This window comes from Eucalyptus grandis, chromosome 6 (assembly GCF_016545825.1).
Source record: "Eucalyptus grandis isolate ANBG69807.140 chromosome 6, ASM1654582v1, whole genome shotgun sequence".
NCBI lineage: Eukaryota > Viridiplantae > Streptophyta > Magnoliopsida > Myrtales > Myrtaceae > Eucalyptus > Eucalyptus grandis.
The window spans coordinates 52,468,360-52,483,802 of record NC_052617.1 but is presented as its reverse complement, the minus strand read 5'-3'; the positions used below and the strand labels follow the sequence as shown (position 1 = coordinate 52,483,802).

At 41.8% G+C, this 15,443-nt stretch overlaps 1 long non-coding RNA gene and 2 pseudogenes across 1 annotated transcript; 2 read left to right on the top strand and 1 right to left on the bottom strand.

The window, feature by feature from the left end:
• Positions 1-2,606: 2,606 nt before the first annotated feature.
• On the top strand, positions 2,607-4,498 carry LOC120294978. The gene is made up of 3 exons (XR_005552332.1): positions 2,607-2,914; positions 3,028-3,331; positions 4,261-4,498. It is a non-coding gene; the product is annotated as an uncharacterized LOC120294978 (long non-coding RNA).
• Positions 4,499-4,552: 54 nt separating this feature from the next.
• Positions 4,553-7,529, top strand: LOC104451072 (annotated as a pseudogene).
• A 333-nt stretch (positions 7,530-7,862) lies between these two features.
• On the bottom strand, positions 7,863-10,503 carry LOC104431333 (annotated as a pseudogene).
• Positions 10,504-15,443: the final 4,940 nt, after the last annotated feature.

Sequence of the window (15,443 nt, the reverse complement as noted above, 5' to 3'; positions counted from 1 at the left end):
GAGTTATACAGATTAAAAGAACTCAAGCCCTTATAAACTAGCCCAGGACTCTCCCTACGTGATGTGGGACTAGAGAGGACCCCTTCCCTTCCTTGGGCTATCACAAAGGCAATCTAAGTTTCCTTGGTTAGGTTCTTCCTTTCTTTCTTCTCCTCATGTGTGTTCACTGTTCTTTCCTTATAATGTTCTTGGTCCTTCTCTTTTGTTATTAACGAAGAAGGAAAGAAGTCCTTCTTAAATAATATATTTGCTAAGGCTAACATAATAATGGGCTTAAGTAGTGTAACAGCTCATTATTACAAAGATAACCGTGTATCCATAATTTATTGTTATGTAATCTAATTTGGTGTTGAAATAAATGGAAATGGTCAAATACAAAGTGGCTGAAAGCATCGGAGCGCTTACACATTTTTTTCTATTCCTTTTCTTCTGGTATCGAGTAAAAATTGTTTATATCATTTTGCCCTTTTAATTAGAATAGGTACCAATGCAAGATTCACAGATATTTATTCATTTTAATTTTATTATCGTTCTTTAGTGACCTACTTTGAACCTACTTTTTTCTCTCATCCTCTTAATGATACACGAGGCAAAATAGTTCTTTTATTTTTTGTATGTAGATATAGGCCATTTTATCTATATAAGATTCTATTATGACTGCTTTTAGATCCATTAACATGCATCGTATACATAGATGAGGGTGTATTTATTTATTTTAATGAATCAATTTAGTGATTGAGTTCCTCTTATGGCATTTCATTAGATCGGCTTCATAAATAAGAAAGGTCCTCCTTGACTAGGTATTATCTATTGCTTCTTTTAACTTTGGACTTCTAATATGGAACTACTTTATTTTCATACCACTCACTTGAGCACTCAACATTTTCCCCCTCACATGTGAGTCTCTACCACGTTGGGCCAATTCCCCCCAATCCAAGTCCGATGTTCCTTTGCACCGACAAATTTTGACCCAAATCTCTAATTATTGCCAATCGATGCAAACATGCTTTTCACCCATGGTCTCCTCGTGGGCCTAACCGTGATGGCAATATGTACTTGATAATCATGAAGATCCATAAGATTCCTTATATAGGGTGCGTTTGGAATCAGCTTTGCAAGGGACTTTGGGCTTCTAAAGACACTTGGGCTAAAGCTAGGGTGTTTGGAAACAATCTTGGAATTTCCATTAGGCCAAAGCTGGCCTTCCCAAGGCTGAAAGCCCAAGGCAGGTGAAGGGGTGCCTTGGGCTTTCAGCTTTCTCGGCATCAAGTGATCTGCGTTCACTTTTTTTTATTTTCTTCCAAAAATATCCTCGGCCTACTCTTATTTTTCCGGTTTTGCCCTTGTTGTTGTACTTGTTCATCTTCTTCTCCGTGAAGGCCGACGACGTGCTCCTCGGCTGTGAGTGAGTGGCCGCCGACGGCTCGGCATGGTTGCGGTGGCCCGGGCGACCGTCGCCGGGAGTGGTGCGACCGCCGCCCGTGCGGGTCGCGGCGATCGCGTGGGTCGCGGCGAGGTTTGGGTCGCCGACCTTGCCGCGACCCGGATCCGAGGGCGGCGAGGTTCTCCGCGACCTCGCCGCCCCGATCTTGGTCACGGCGGTTGCCGGAGGTCGCGCGACCTCGCCGCGACCCGATCCGGGCGGCGCGGTCGCGTGACCCCGCCGCGACCAGATCTGGGGCCGCAAGGTCGCGGGGACCTCGCCGCCCAGATCCGGGTCGCGCGGGGTCGCCCGACGTCCGGAGACCCTCGCCGATGGTTTTCAGTGGTCGCCCGACGTCCGGCGACCCTCTGTGATGGTCTTCAGTGGTCGCCCGACATCCGGCGACCCTCGCCGGTGGTCTTCAATGGTCGCCCGACGTTCGGCGACCCTCGCCGGTGGTCTTCAGTTGACGTCCGGCAGCCACTTGCCCTTCCCGGCCATCTGCCCTTCCGGTCAATTTTTTATTTATTTTTCTTTTGATAATTTTTTTTATCACCAAAGCAATTTGCAAATATAATTTCTCCAAACACCATTTTGCTCAAAGATACTTCAAATGGGCTTTCAAACTACAATTTTACCAAACACACTTTGCATTTTGGAAAATACATTAAACTCAAAGGTCTTTGCATTTTGCTAAGGACTTTTCCCAAAAGCGTTCCCAAACGCACCCATAATCCGGGATACCAATGCACATTGAATTGCCATTGATTAACTATCATTGGCTATTATATCGAAGTGCCGTAGAAGTGTGCCACCTTCGTAATACCAAAATATTGGCTATTATATCGAAGTGCCGTAGAAGTGTGCTACCTTCGTAATACCAAAATCTAGGAGGAAGCCCAAAATTTAAGCCCGTTGGATTAAAAAAAAAAAAGATATATATATATATATATATATAAATATTTAAATATTTTAGTTTATTTTTTTTTAAATATATTTTTTCTTTCTTGTTTTTCTCTTTTTGAGTTATCCCTGTTTGAGAAAATATTAGGTACCCTAACAGTGCCACGCAATCCGTGCTCTGAACCATTCAGCGCGTGACACCTGGACAAGTGTCAGTCCACGTCGGCTCCCTCTTCTCTCCGACGTCGTTCCAAATTAAACCAACGCGCGGGCATTGAAAAAAGTGAAAAGTGCATTCTCTCTCCTCTGTCTTCTCTCTCCTCTTTGCTCTCTCTTCCTCCTCCGACGCTCCTTCCGATCTAGCGATTCCTCCGACGACCGTCGCTGCCTCCCGACGACAGCCTTTCTCTCTCCACTCGACGGCCTCATCTCAAGGCTCCATTCTCTCGGCGCACTTCTTCCTAAATCGCGCTCTCTCCCGACGGCCGATTTCGCTCGCCTCTCTCTGTCCCCCGACTCGCAACCGAGAAGCAATCGCTCCGTCCTGTTCGAAGCAGTCGCTCGAGAAGCCCTAAATCTGCGAGTCAGGTTCGATTTTATTTCCCGAGGTTTTGTGTTCGCATCTTTGTTTTGGGGAGAAAGCTTGACCTAAATCTGCGATCAGAAGTTCACTGGTTTATTGCTTCTGATTCTAAGGGCAGCAACGCGAGAAGTGAAACTGCGACTGTCTCTCTCTCTCTCTACCCTTGTCCGGTTTTTCCGTTCTTGGCAAATTCGAAGATGAGCCCACTTCTGGATACATGATCTTAGGCCGACCCGTCAAGTCGAAGCCCGACGTAATCTCGCTGCTTCGCTCCACCGAGCTGTTGAATCGCTTGCGTCTGGGGGGTTTGAAGATTTTCCGGGGGGGCAATCGCCTGTTCCGTCATTGCAGACTTCCAGGCGAGAAGAAATGTGCCCACAATAATCACCCCAACACCGAACCGCCTCCTTTGTCCTCTCTCGGTATGTCGTCATCCCTTCTCTGCTTTCGTTTTTTCCCTCGTCGTTTGGTTTCAGGAAGTGGTGGGGATGTTACAAGTAAAAGAAAGGAATCGGGCCGTGAGGTTTCACTTGAATTGTGAGAGATTAACGCGGGAGTGGTCGACCCCACGTCCTGTATATGGCGAACGGTATGATTTTTGAATGAAAGAGGGTTCGCATGAGCTATGAGCGTTGGTGGGGAACGAGCAAGAAAGTGGGTTTTGCTGAAAATTTTGATCTTGTTGAAGTTGGACAAGTTGGGAATCACGGCATTTCTGTTTGTTGAAAGCTAGTTAATCTTAGATGCTGTTTGTCAAGAAAAATTATAGGAAGAGTAGACACTGAACTAATGTGACTCTTTCGATGAACTGAACACATGGGGAAGCTGATATTACTTGAGATCTCTTGGAATAGTTGGTGGGTGTATCTAGATTCATGAACACCCTGGAATTGAATTAAATGGTTGCATTTCTTTTATTGATAAGCGTTTTCTGCTCCTCTGCTCATGCTTTGTATCTGACTTTAGTGTCCATTTTTCTTGTTTTCTCATTCTCTTTTTTGGTTTTGCCGTAAAGGGAATTAGTCGAATTGTTTGTGAACTTTTCATCAAGCACATGAACAAATGGCTCTCACTTTTCACTTGTTACATCTTTCCTTTAAAATGTGTGTAATCTCATCAATTTTTTTGTCCTTTGCCTCTTTGTAAGACACATTTTCTTCCAACTGCTTCTCTATTTAGACTTTCGCATTTTTAAGCCTAGGGTAAAAGCACTAAAGGTGACTCAATTTTCAATATTTTTTTCATTAGCCTGGCACAAACTTTTTACTTGTTGAAAATTTGAGGTAGTTGTCTATGTGGTTTATTTTAATATTGTTTTAGTCTTAATTGATGTGGCTTATTAAATGTGCAGCGATACAATTGCAGCATCACATAGTATCTATTGAATACTACAACTGCAGCAATAAATGATGTTGCCGAGAATTACTTGCAACTGTCTTGAGTTTGAGATAATGTCTTATAGATTATCATTACAATGGTGAAACAGCACCCAAAAAGAAAAAGGAGTGAGCAAGTTTTCAACAATACAAGTCCCAAAATGTAATGGTGTTGCTTAATTAGGTCGGTTGGATACAGAACCAGCAAGGTCCCGTGCTAACATGGCCTTTTTAGTCTATAGAGTTGCATGAGTGCATGAAAAGGCCATGGTATGGACAATTGAGAGTTTTTCATATTTGGATTTGGGTGATGGTGAGGGACTGGAATTTGGAGATGTTTGTATGTAGTGCTCGATTACAAATAATAAGTTTAATTTTGATTTGTGGAAGTTCGGTAGACCGAAATGAGAAAACTTATGTTTTTTTTTTTTTTTTTTTTTTTTTTTTTTTTTTTTTTTTTTTGTGGTAGATTTATGTTGTGGTATGTGAAGTCGCAACAATCTTTAAGATGAAATAAACGACATTGGTTCTTGGCTCACAGGTTTAGTGTTTTTGACTTAAGATGTCTGCTCTTGCATCACTAAACAGCAAGTGTCGCTCAAGAGGAAATTGAAGCAGCGGAATAGCTTTTGAAGCATAGGTAAGGGGTTTTGGCTCCAAAATTGCCGATTTGCCTACAGATCTTCAGGCAAAGATAGTTCTTGAACATTGCCGGACGAGGATAAAGCAATTCTCTTTGATGAATAAGTTTAAGAAGAAAGTTCTCAAAGTGAGTCCTTGAACATTGCCTTGTTCGATTTCATTGCTGTTCTTAGTGCAAAGTTAAACTCAAATTGTGTTTCCCGCATTGTTAATGTAGGTAGTAGTAGACAATTTGCCTGATGAGCAAGTGGATCATATGAAAGAGCTGTTCGACATGATGGACACCAATAAAAATGGAGATATGACATTTGAAGAGTTGAAACATGGCCTGCACAAATATGGACAGCAAGTTGCTGATCCTGATGTGCAGATGCTGATGGATGCAGTAAGATCACCTATTCAACAGCTTAGCACATTTTGTTTTGGACATGGTTTATGTTTTCTTCTTCCATGTTGACGCATTGTATGCTGTGAAGTGCATGATTTTGCTTAAATTGCAAGGCATTTGGAAGATTAAGGATGGATTACATAATACAGAAATATATTTTTCATCAGTTAGTCAAAGATTTGATCATGAGTTTGTGTCACCATTTCACATAATTGATAGAACTTGTAAAATCAAGTGGGTTTCTAATAATTTGATGAGTCACGATTTCTTGTATTAGCATCTAAAAATAGAACTCCATCTTATATGAGAACAGGCTGATGAAGATGGAAGCGGAACACTAAACTTAAAGGAGTTTGTGACTATGTCAGTCCACTTGAGAAGGATTGGCAACGATGACCACCTTACTCGAGCTTTTGAATTCTTTGACAAGAATTGAAGTGGATATATTGAATTCGATGAGTTGAAAGAAGCTTTGATAGATGACAATCTTGGTCCAAACAACGAAAAATTTATTGAAGACAATCATTTTCGATGCTGATCTAGATAAGGTAATACATAACCAGAACAACCTGCAATTTGGAATCTGTGTATATCTTGTTCATATACGAAATAGAGTGCTCATTCTGTGATGGATGTATTCCAGGACGGTCGAATCAGTTATGATGAATTCAAGGCCATGATGAAAACGGTCATGGACTGGAAAATGGCTTCACGCCAGTAGTTGAGAGCGATGCTGAACACACTTAGCCAGAAGATGTTCAAAGGCAAACCTTCTTCTCTCAGAGGCTAAAAGATGTTCCACCCATGGCTTCTTAATCTGATCCAGATGAACCATGGAGAAACAAAATCGAAGTCTCATCAAAAGGGTATTTGGGAAGGAGGCATTATACAAAATCATTGCATTGGTTTGCTACTGCAGGGACATAAATGCTGTGGTTATATTATTTAGCATGCGCCGTTTCTCTGTAATTAGAGCTGCCTTTTGTTCATGCTAGACTTTTGAACAACTGCTTTTGCCTTTCCTATATGAACTACAGATCCTGATTGACCTAAGAATGACAAGGCAACCGTTCTTACGGACACAATCCAGGTGCTGAAGGATTTAACCACGGAAGTTAACAAATTGAAAGCTGAATGTGCAGCTCTTATTGAAGAATCTTGTGAGGTGATTTTATCTTCATCCAGTATCCTGAGGTTCTAATGTCCATTGTTTGCCTTGATGCTAATAGTAACTTTGCATTACAACCAGCTGATGCAGGAGAAGAATGAGCTCAGAGAAGAGAAATCATCTTTAAAATCTGAAGTTGAAAATCTTAATGTCCAGTACCAGCAAAGGATGAGGGTTATGTACCCTTGGGCTGCCATGGATCCATCCATCGTCATGGGTCCAGCCTACTCATATCCAGTTCCAATACCCGTCACTCCAGGTCCAATACCCATGCTCTCACAACTTCAGCCTTTCCCTTTCTTTGGAAATCAGAATGCAAGTGCTATTCCCGCTCCATGTTCTACCTTTATCCCAAATTCAATGCCTGCCAATCCCACATTTGAACAGCAGTCAACCCAATATGCTTCCAGTTCTCACTTGTCAAATAAAAAAGACTCCAAAAGCAGGTCTTCAGATCATCAAAGGGGCAGCATTGCAGAGCAAGATGAAGATTCAAATGACGTGGCAACAGACCTTGAACTTAAGATGCCTGGAACATCATCACATCAGGTTTTTTTATACTCTGAACCAGAGCTAGATCTACTCTGTAAATTGGCACAATATGCATAACAGTATATATTATGCAGGACTTGACGTCCGGAGAAAAGAAGGTCAAGCAGACCCAGAGGAAGGAGATAATATTTTACTGATGGGAGCTCGTCGAGCAAGCTTTCCTCATCTCAGGCTTTTCCAGATAGTTCCTCCAATAGTGTTAGTGACAACCCAAAGTCCAGTAGATGAAGAGTTTAAGTCCAGAAAATCTTAATGCCACAATTTTCTTTTCCTGTTACAGGCCTAACTCATTTTCTAGTCCTTTCATAGTTTGTACCCTAGTTAACCGAGGCTGGTCAGTCGTATATTATGTTGCGTTCGCTTAACTTACAGGGAATTTTTTTAGTTTATACAGATTTCAGAGCATATGCCTGAAACTTGAACAATGAAGGGCACATTCATTACTTTTTTAAGGGTTTAGCTTCAGCAACCATGACATAATTGATTGGAGCTCAGATTTTGCATCCAAGCTATCTTGCGACTTTTGACCTGCCATGAGGCATAAGCCAGGTTGTACTCCTGCATGAGTCATTCGCATCGGGTATTTGTGATGCCCTGGTGGTTATTAGATAAAAAAGTCTCCAGAGATGCTGTTGTCAAGAGGTAACGAATCAGTGTACCGATGGAGATGCGAGCTAGCATAAGCTTTTGGGTATTCCCAACATCATTGACCGGAGCAGAAAAAGGCGAATTCTTTATGTTCTGCGCATCACCTCCTACATTCGCTATTCTATTGGCCATGATTCAACGCGATAATGAATGGCTCTTGAAACCAAGAAGCATCACCCTATATAATATGATCAATTTATTTTCGTTAATGGCTGTTAAGCATACATCTCTAAATCCTTCACAGAAAAAGCAGGTGCATTGCCCATCTCTGAGAGAGACTGAAAAATGTTTACACTTAATTCATTTGCGATGCCAAAAAAATTGGGAAAAGAGAAGGCCTTACAAGTAAAAGCATTGCCCATTCTGTAATAGAACAGGCCCCCAAATTCGAGGGCGTTAAATATACACTCGCAGCCTACACATCCCACACTCATTAGAAGACGTACGCCCGTATAGCCCTTCCCTCTCACCAAGTAAACGACCAAAGCCAGCAATCTCTCCAAACCTTCATCCTTCTCGGCTAACTTGGGGTGCCATGCAAAATCCCTTGATACTAACTTTTGTACAGGGATTTCCACTGGCAATGGAGCGGAGTACAGAAGCGGTCATCACGACGTCGACTTCCTCTAGCAGAGGACCGAGGGAGCCTTTCCAACCTGTCTGCTGAAAAGGGCATGGGAGCATCATGTCAAGGTTACACGTTAACATGCTTAACCATTTCTTTGTACCAAGCAACATAAAAACCCTGCGCCGCTACTTTGTGCAGAATATACAACAAGAGGCAATACATTTGGCTAGTATTTTCAGATGAGACAATAACCAAATTATCAAGGTCACAAGCTGAACAGTTTCTTTATGTGAAGCTGCAACAGAAAGTAGCTATGCTACTATTTTGTGCCCAATATGCAAAAAGACAGACGACTTATCCCAACTTTTGGGCAATTTTGCAAGAAACAAACTTCAAGCTCCCAAGAGACAGGGTCAAAATTCAGTTACAAATTAAAACAAATACATTTAGCCCTGTCTACGTAATTTAATTTTCACTCTACCCATACCCATAGTGACACAAATGAGAACTAGAGGGCAAATGAGTTTGGAAGGGATGAATAAATGAAGATAGTCAAAATTACCAGTCGAAGTTCTTCTGGGGTTATATAACCATCACGATCAATGTCAAATTTTTCAAAAAGCGGCCTGTGACCGCAGCTGCCACTTCTCTGAGTCATGCTCCTCCATTTCGATGCACATGAAGAGTAGCTGCAACAAACTCAGAAAAATCCACTTAGCTCATCCGTGTTGCTATCGATCTACATGAAGGAAAAATAAAAGAGATTCTTATGCACCATTCAGGACTCACATGTTTGTGCAAAATGTATAAGCTTGGCAGCAGCTCATCTTATGAACGAAAAAATTAGTCCAACATTTCTTGGCTAACAACACAAGCAAGTTTTCAAAATGATGAAACATGAAGCAAGAACTAAATGGAAGCTTCAAGCATCGAATATGAACAAAAGAGAATCACCAAAACAATAAAAGAAGAAAGTGAAACTGACAGAAATGGTATTCCACAAAACCCACCAGAAAAAGAAATCTCAATTGCTAATACACAAGGAGAAAACAAGGCCATAACAAAGGTAAAGATAAAAGTTACCGCTTGAAGAATCTCTAAGACACGTGATTCCTTCATCTTCCAGGGAAGATCCTGAGCAAGGGCCTGCATGCATACAACACTCATGATCATGATGTAATTAAAATATTCATCAGAGTGAATGTGGAATGAGAAAGAAATGGATACCTCTTTCATTTCTTCAAGACTAATAGAACCATTTTTATCTACATCAATTGCAGCAAATTGATCATTGAGGTCAGCAAGTTCCTCTTCATCAAGTGTGCTTGCTAGTGCCTGCAAGCAATATTTGTTAGACATTGACATGATATAATATCTTTTCCTCCTTGAACAAATCTTACAGAGCAGTTTTGTTACCCGTAAAGCAAATTGTTTCAGTCAACCGTACTTCACAAATTGTCTCATATTATTCAAGACTGATATATCAATAGGGATATCTGATGCATTTCGTCCTTCTCTGACCCATGGATATGCTCAAAGTTGCAGCAATGAATAAAGATCAATGTTAAGAGGAAACAGAAAATCCTCAGTTCCAAAGAAAATGAAAACCTCAGTTTTCAACCTCAATACTAGACTTGCGGCCTTTTACATGCCAAATCTCATGCCATCCAAAATTCCAGTTTGATAAGCAGTTCAAGTGGGCTTGATCAGAAAGACTCTTAATATGAAATCTCATTTCTTCGCAGAGAATATGGAGAACCAATAAACAATCCACAAGAAAGAATAGTGTCCATCTCTCTCTCACATATCAACAAGAAATAAGTTGCGAGAATATATGTACACAAAACATACATAGGACATTCCAAAGTTTGATTTAACCGGCAGTGACAAAAGTTGGGAAAGGGTAGTGTCACCTCAACAAAAAGATATAGAAAAGGGACACCAAGAGGAGCAACCATGATTTTCAAAATGCTCCATTTATCCAGTCTTTTCATTTCCACAACCGTATAATGGGCAAGCTATACACATCGTTCACTCAAAAGTTCGCAACCATGCTCTAGAGGGACCTGGATAGCTTCAGAGCTACCCAGCTTAAGGTTAGCACTCATCCTCAACAATGCTTTAAATATCATGATCATACAAAACCATGTACATGATCAAGTCTCAGAAAATTGACTCTGTAATTCAGTACCAAGTCCATTAGCCTCAGAAGTCCTCTTAATTCGAAGTCTCTTCACAGAATTCACGAACATCCTGATATAAAAAGTTTAATTCCAGAATCAGATAGAAAGGATGGCATGCATAGAGAAAAACTTAACTGAGAACACATACATGGATATCAATTTGTCGAGCATTTTCTGTCACTACATCGCCTAGTCGGTGCTCTTCTAATATCATGCACTAACCGCTTTTATCCACACAACCCCAAATATCCCAGAAGAAAAGCCATCGAGTATTAACATGGCACCGAATTCTACCAAGTAGAATCCAAAAAAGAAAAAAAGAAAACGAACCTTGGGACGTACGGGAGTCGCCAATGGGATGCCTATTGGTGGGGCTTGGGAAGGCGACGGCGTTGGCAGCGTCTGCGTTCAGGAGCAGGGGGCGCTTCGCGGAGGAAAGAGAAAGAGCGAGCAGAGCGACCTTCGCTCGCGGAGAGGGAGGCCAAAACGCGAGCAGGGGTTCGTCGGCGTCGGGGTTGGGCGCTCAGCAGAGGAAAGAGGGAGAGAGCGGAGCGGAGGTCGCGAGAGGGAGGCGAAGGGGCGTCAGCGTTGGTGTCGGCGTCGGCGTCGGGCGCGTAGGCGGAGGCCGAGGCGGAGGCGTCGGCGTCGGAGTCGGGGGCGACGGATTCCGACGCCGACGGAGGCAACCGGCGGAGGGGCGTCGGGGTTTGCTGGAAAAGAGGCGAAGGAGCGTCGGTCTCAGAGTCGGGTCCAGGGGAGGAGGCGGAGGCTGCGTCGGCGTCGGAGTCGAGGGCGACGGAGGCAACCGGCGGAGGCGGAGGCGGAGGGCCGTCGGCGTCACGTTTCGTTGGAAGAGAGGCACGACTTCGCGGAGGGGGAGAAAGAGAGAGCAGAGCGGAGGTCGCGAGAGGGAGGCGAAGGAGCGTCGGCGGCGTCGGCGTCGGCATCGGCGTCGGTGGGGGACGATGGAAGCAACCAGCAGAGGCGGAGGGGAGAGAGACGAGAGGAGAGAGAGGAGAGAGACGATCTGCAGAGGAGAGAGAGCGTTAGAGGGCTTATGCTCGAGAGAGGAGAGGGAGAACTTCCCGCGCCGTTTGTTTGAAACGGAGGGAGCAGAGGGGAGCCGACGTGGACTGACACTTGTCCAGGTGTCACGCGCTGAATGGTTCAGAGCACGGATTGCGTGGCACTGTTAGGGTACCTAATATTTTCTCATCCCTGTTTTGTCTTTTTCTGCTATATGCATTCTTCGCAGAACGTCCCTCCATGTCCCAACGTCTTCTCCTCCGATTTGTCCCTTCTTATTTCTTTTCATTTTTTAAAACTTTTTGCTGCGGTTTTCTCTTGCCTTCCTTTTTATTTATTTATTTATTATTATTATTCTTCCTCCCCTTTGGTCTTCTTCTCCCTCGTGCATCCTCTCTGCACGCCCGAAAGCCTTCTCTTCCCCAAAACATGGCCTCATCGAAACTCAGCCAAATAACGATGCAGCCCGGAACGACCGGCGACCCTTCCACCGCCGAACCTCCGCTGGCCACTAGTTGACCGGAGATCATCACCGTTGCCGGAATGCTTCTGACGAAAGATTAGATTTTTGAGCTCTAAATTTTCGTATGACTAAAACTCCGTCGATTTGTGTATTAACACCGGCATGAGCAAACAACACGATGGAAGCGACTCAAAATCGAACAAAGACAGTATCACAGCAACAAACCTCGCAGAAACCATTTCCAAATCTCATTTTGACATTTCATCAAACAGATAGAATGCACCAGCTAGAGGGAGGACCCAAGCTCGTCCAGGGCTATTGTTCGGACCAAGCAACGATCATCGACACACAAACAACATTCCAGACCAACTCAGAGACAGATCACATCAAATTTAACATGGATATGAACTCAAGGACGATAAGGCTCGGTCAAGACCAACTAAGAATACTCGGACTTCATTCAAGCATCCCTGCAAACAGTTGACGTGCGCGACTCGAACGAGAGATTTCCGACGCGATCGAGACTCAAACACAGCCCTAAGTTCCTACCGAAACATACCAGAACGCGCAACAAAATCAACGAAGGACCAGCGGGACCGAAGCTCGCGCGAAATGATCGGTCGCGAGCTCCGGTCCGACACCTCCTAAAACGGGGCACCTACGGTTCGGAAGACTTACCCGGTTCGGACGATGAGCAACGGGCGGATCTCAGGAAATGCCGAAACGCTCTCTCGGTCTCACTCTCTCCCTCTGGCTCGCCCTCCGTTCTCTCGAGCTCTTCGATCTCTCTCAAGCTCCCTGTCCATCTCCTCTCTGAAAAGAAACCCCTTTTTCGCTCATCTTCTCCCTCTTTTGAGGGCTACCGGCCAGCGCGCATGGCTTCTGCCATCGCCAGCTTGCTGGCCGGCCTAGCCCGACGCACAGATCACACTACCATCTCGCTCGCGATGCTCTGTCCCTCTGGTTTGTACGTTTCTTTTCTGCAAAAGCAAGACCGGCATGAGGGCGTGAGGAAGAGAGGAAAGAAAGAGGGGCCGGGCTTGGGGAGAAAGTGAGGCTGGGCTTGGGCCCAGGTGAAAAAATGATCCAGAGGAGAGTAGAACCGAAAAGGATCGGGCCTAGCCCGGTCCCTTTTATTTATTTATTTATTTATTTAAATTATTTTTAAAAAAATTTAGATTTAATAATTAGTGATAGTTATGTAAATGCTCCTAATGACTATGCGTAATGGATTTTAATGAAAGCATACATGATGCATTTTAATGAAAGTTATTTACTTTACTCTTTACATTTTTTTTTAGCAACTAATCTTGATTTTGCATGCGATTGAGTAAAAAAAAATGGTAAAATTTATGTGTCAACAAGCATAATGGAGAATAATGTGCAAAGTGTACAATCTCCCATATAGCTACCAAGTTGCAAAAGTATTCTCCGTCGATATTTTGACATTGAAGGGGAAACTTTTGTGGTTGCCTTACAACATAAAGATAAGCCAAGGAATGTAAATGAGGTGCTAAATTTTCATAATAAGAAAAAATAGTTATATGCAATAGAAGAAGAAATGGAGTTTATGAAGTCAAATCATGTTTGAAAATTGATTGATCTTCCAAAATGACACAAAGTTATTGGAAACAAGTGAGTCCTCAAAATAAAGTATAAAATTGATGGCTTAATAGAAATATATAAGGCTCGTCTTGTGGCGAACGGGTATAATCAATTGTAATGAATTGATTATGAGGAAACATTTTCTTCTATAGTGAGATTTACCTCAATTCGTCTTATTTTGGCAATAATAACTAATATGAATCTTAAGTTATATCAAATGGATATAAATACTACTTTTTTCAATGGAGAATTAGAAATATATATGAAACAACTCGTTGGTTTCATTTTGAAAGGTCAAGAACAAAATGTATGTCGATTTTTGAGATCGATATATGGCCTTAAGTAGTCATCGAGACAATGTTATATATGTTTCTATAATGCTATAATAATATATGATTTTACATTGATTAATGATGATCATTGTGTGTATATCAAAAGATTTAAAGATCAATTTGTGATCATATCATTATATATTGATAATATACTGATTGCCAGAATCAAAATTAAGTTTGTTAATATTGTCAAAAGTTGGTTATCTTCCAATTTTGAGAAGAAAGACATAGGTGAGGCTGCATACATTTTTGGAATTAAGATTTTAAGAGATCATTTAAAGATATCATTATCTCTTTTATAAGTGACGTATATAAGTAAAGTTTTTGAACGATTTCGTATGCAAGATTATAAACCAATAAATACTTCTATTGTAAATGATTGAGCCATAAAATACGTCCAAAAACTCCACAAGAGATGGAACAAATGCAACATGTTCTTTTTTTTTTTTTTTTTTTTTTTTTTTTTTTTTGGTGCTGGAGGAATCGTTACTGGGCCGTTTGCCGTCCACGTAAACCCCAGGCTCATGGGGCCCCACCGCTGACCCCACTCGCGGTTAAGTCGCGCGTTATGCGTCCGGCAAGTCTCGAACTCCTCCCCTCTCTCGGAATAGGGTACTAAGCCTCAACCAACTCGGCCACCGCGGGCGGTGGTATGCAACATGTTCTTTATGTTAGTGTTGTTGAAAACTTAATGCACGATATGATGTGTACAATACCTGATATATATTTTGTAGTTAGAATGGTAAGTAAATACCAATCATATCCAGGTTAAGCACATTGGAAAGTCATTAAAAAAACACTGAGGTATCTGAAGGAAACTACTGATTATACGCTAAGTTATTAAGGAAATGATATGTAAGGCTATTCAGATACTGAATGGGGAGGAAATTTAGATGAAAGAAAATCTATCTCTGGATTTATTTTCTTACTAAATAATGGTGCCATATCTTGGAGCAGTAAGAAACAAACGTGTATAGCCTTATCCATGATGGAAGTTGAGTTCATAGCATTATCAATAGTAATACAAGAAGGTGTTTGGCTTAAGAGATTTTTAAATCATTCAGGTGTTATTAAGAATGCTACAAACTTATTGTTGGTTAACTATGCTAGCCAAGCAACAATAGCGTATGCCAAAGATTCAAAATATCATGGTAAGACCAAACATATAGATACCAAGTATAATTTTGTCAAAAATATGGTTGCACGAAAAGATGTGAACTTACAATACATATCTATGCATAGAATGGTAGTAGATCTAATGACAAAACTAATACTTAGAGATGTGTTTTGTGGCCATGTAAAATCTCTAGAACTGCATAGAGGCTAATGTACTGAATATTGTAATTTCTCTTAAGTATTCACATTTAATGAATTTGTGTTTTATTATTAATGTCTATGAGTCTTTGTTTGCCGTTTATGCATCTTTATGCTTAGTGCATCGTATAAAATTGAGAAAGTATGTTGGATAAATAAGAGATTAGCCTATTCATATGAGTAATCACCTCTATTTACTATGTGATAAATAAAGATAAGACGGTTTTTAAGATAAGTAATAATCGAGAGTTTGATAGATGTCGTCTTAA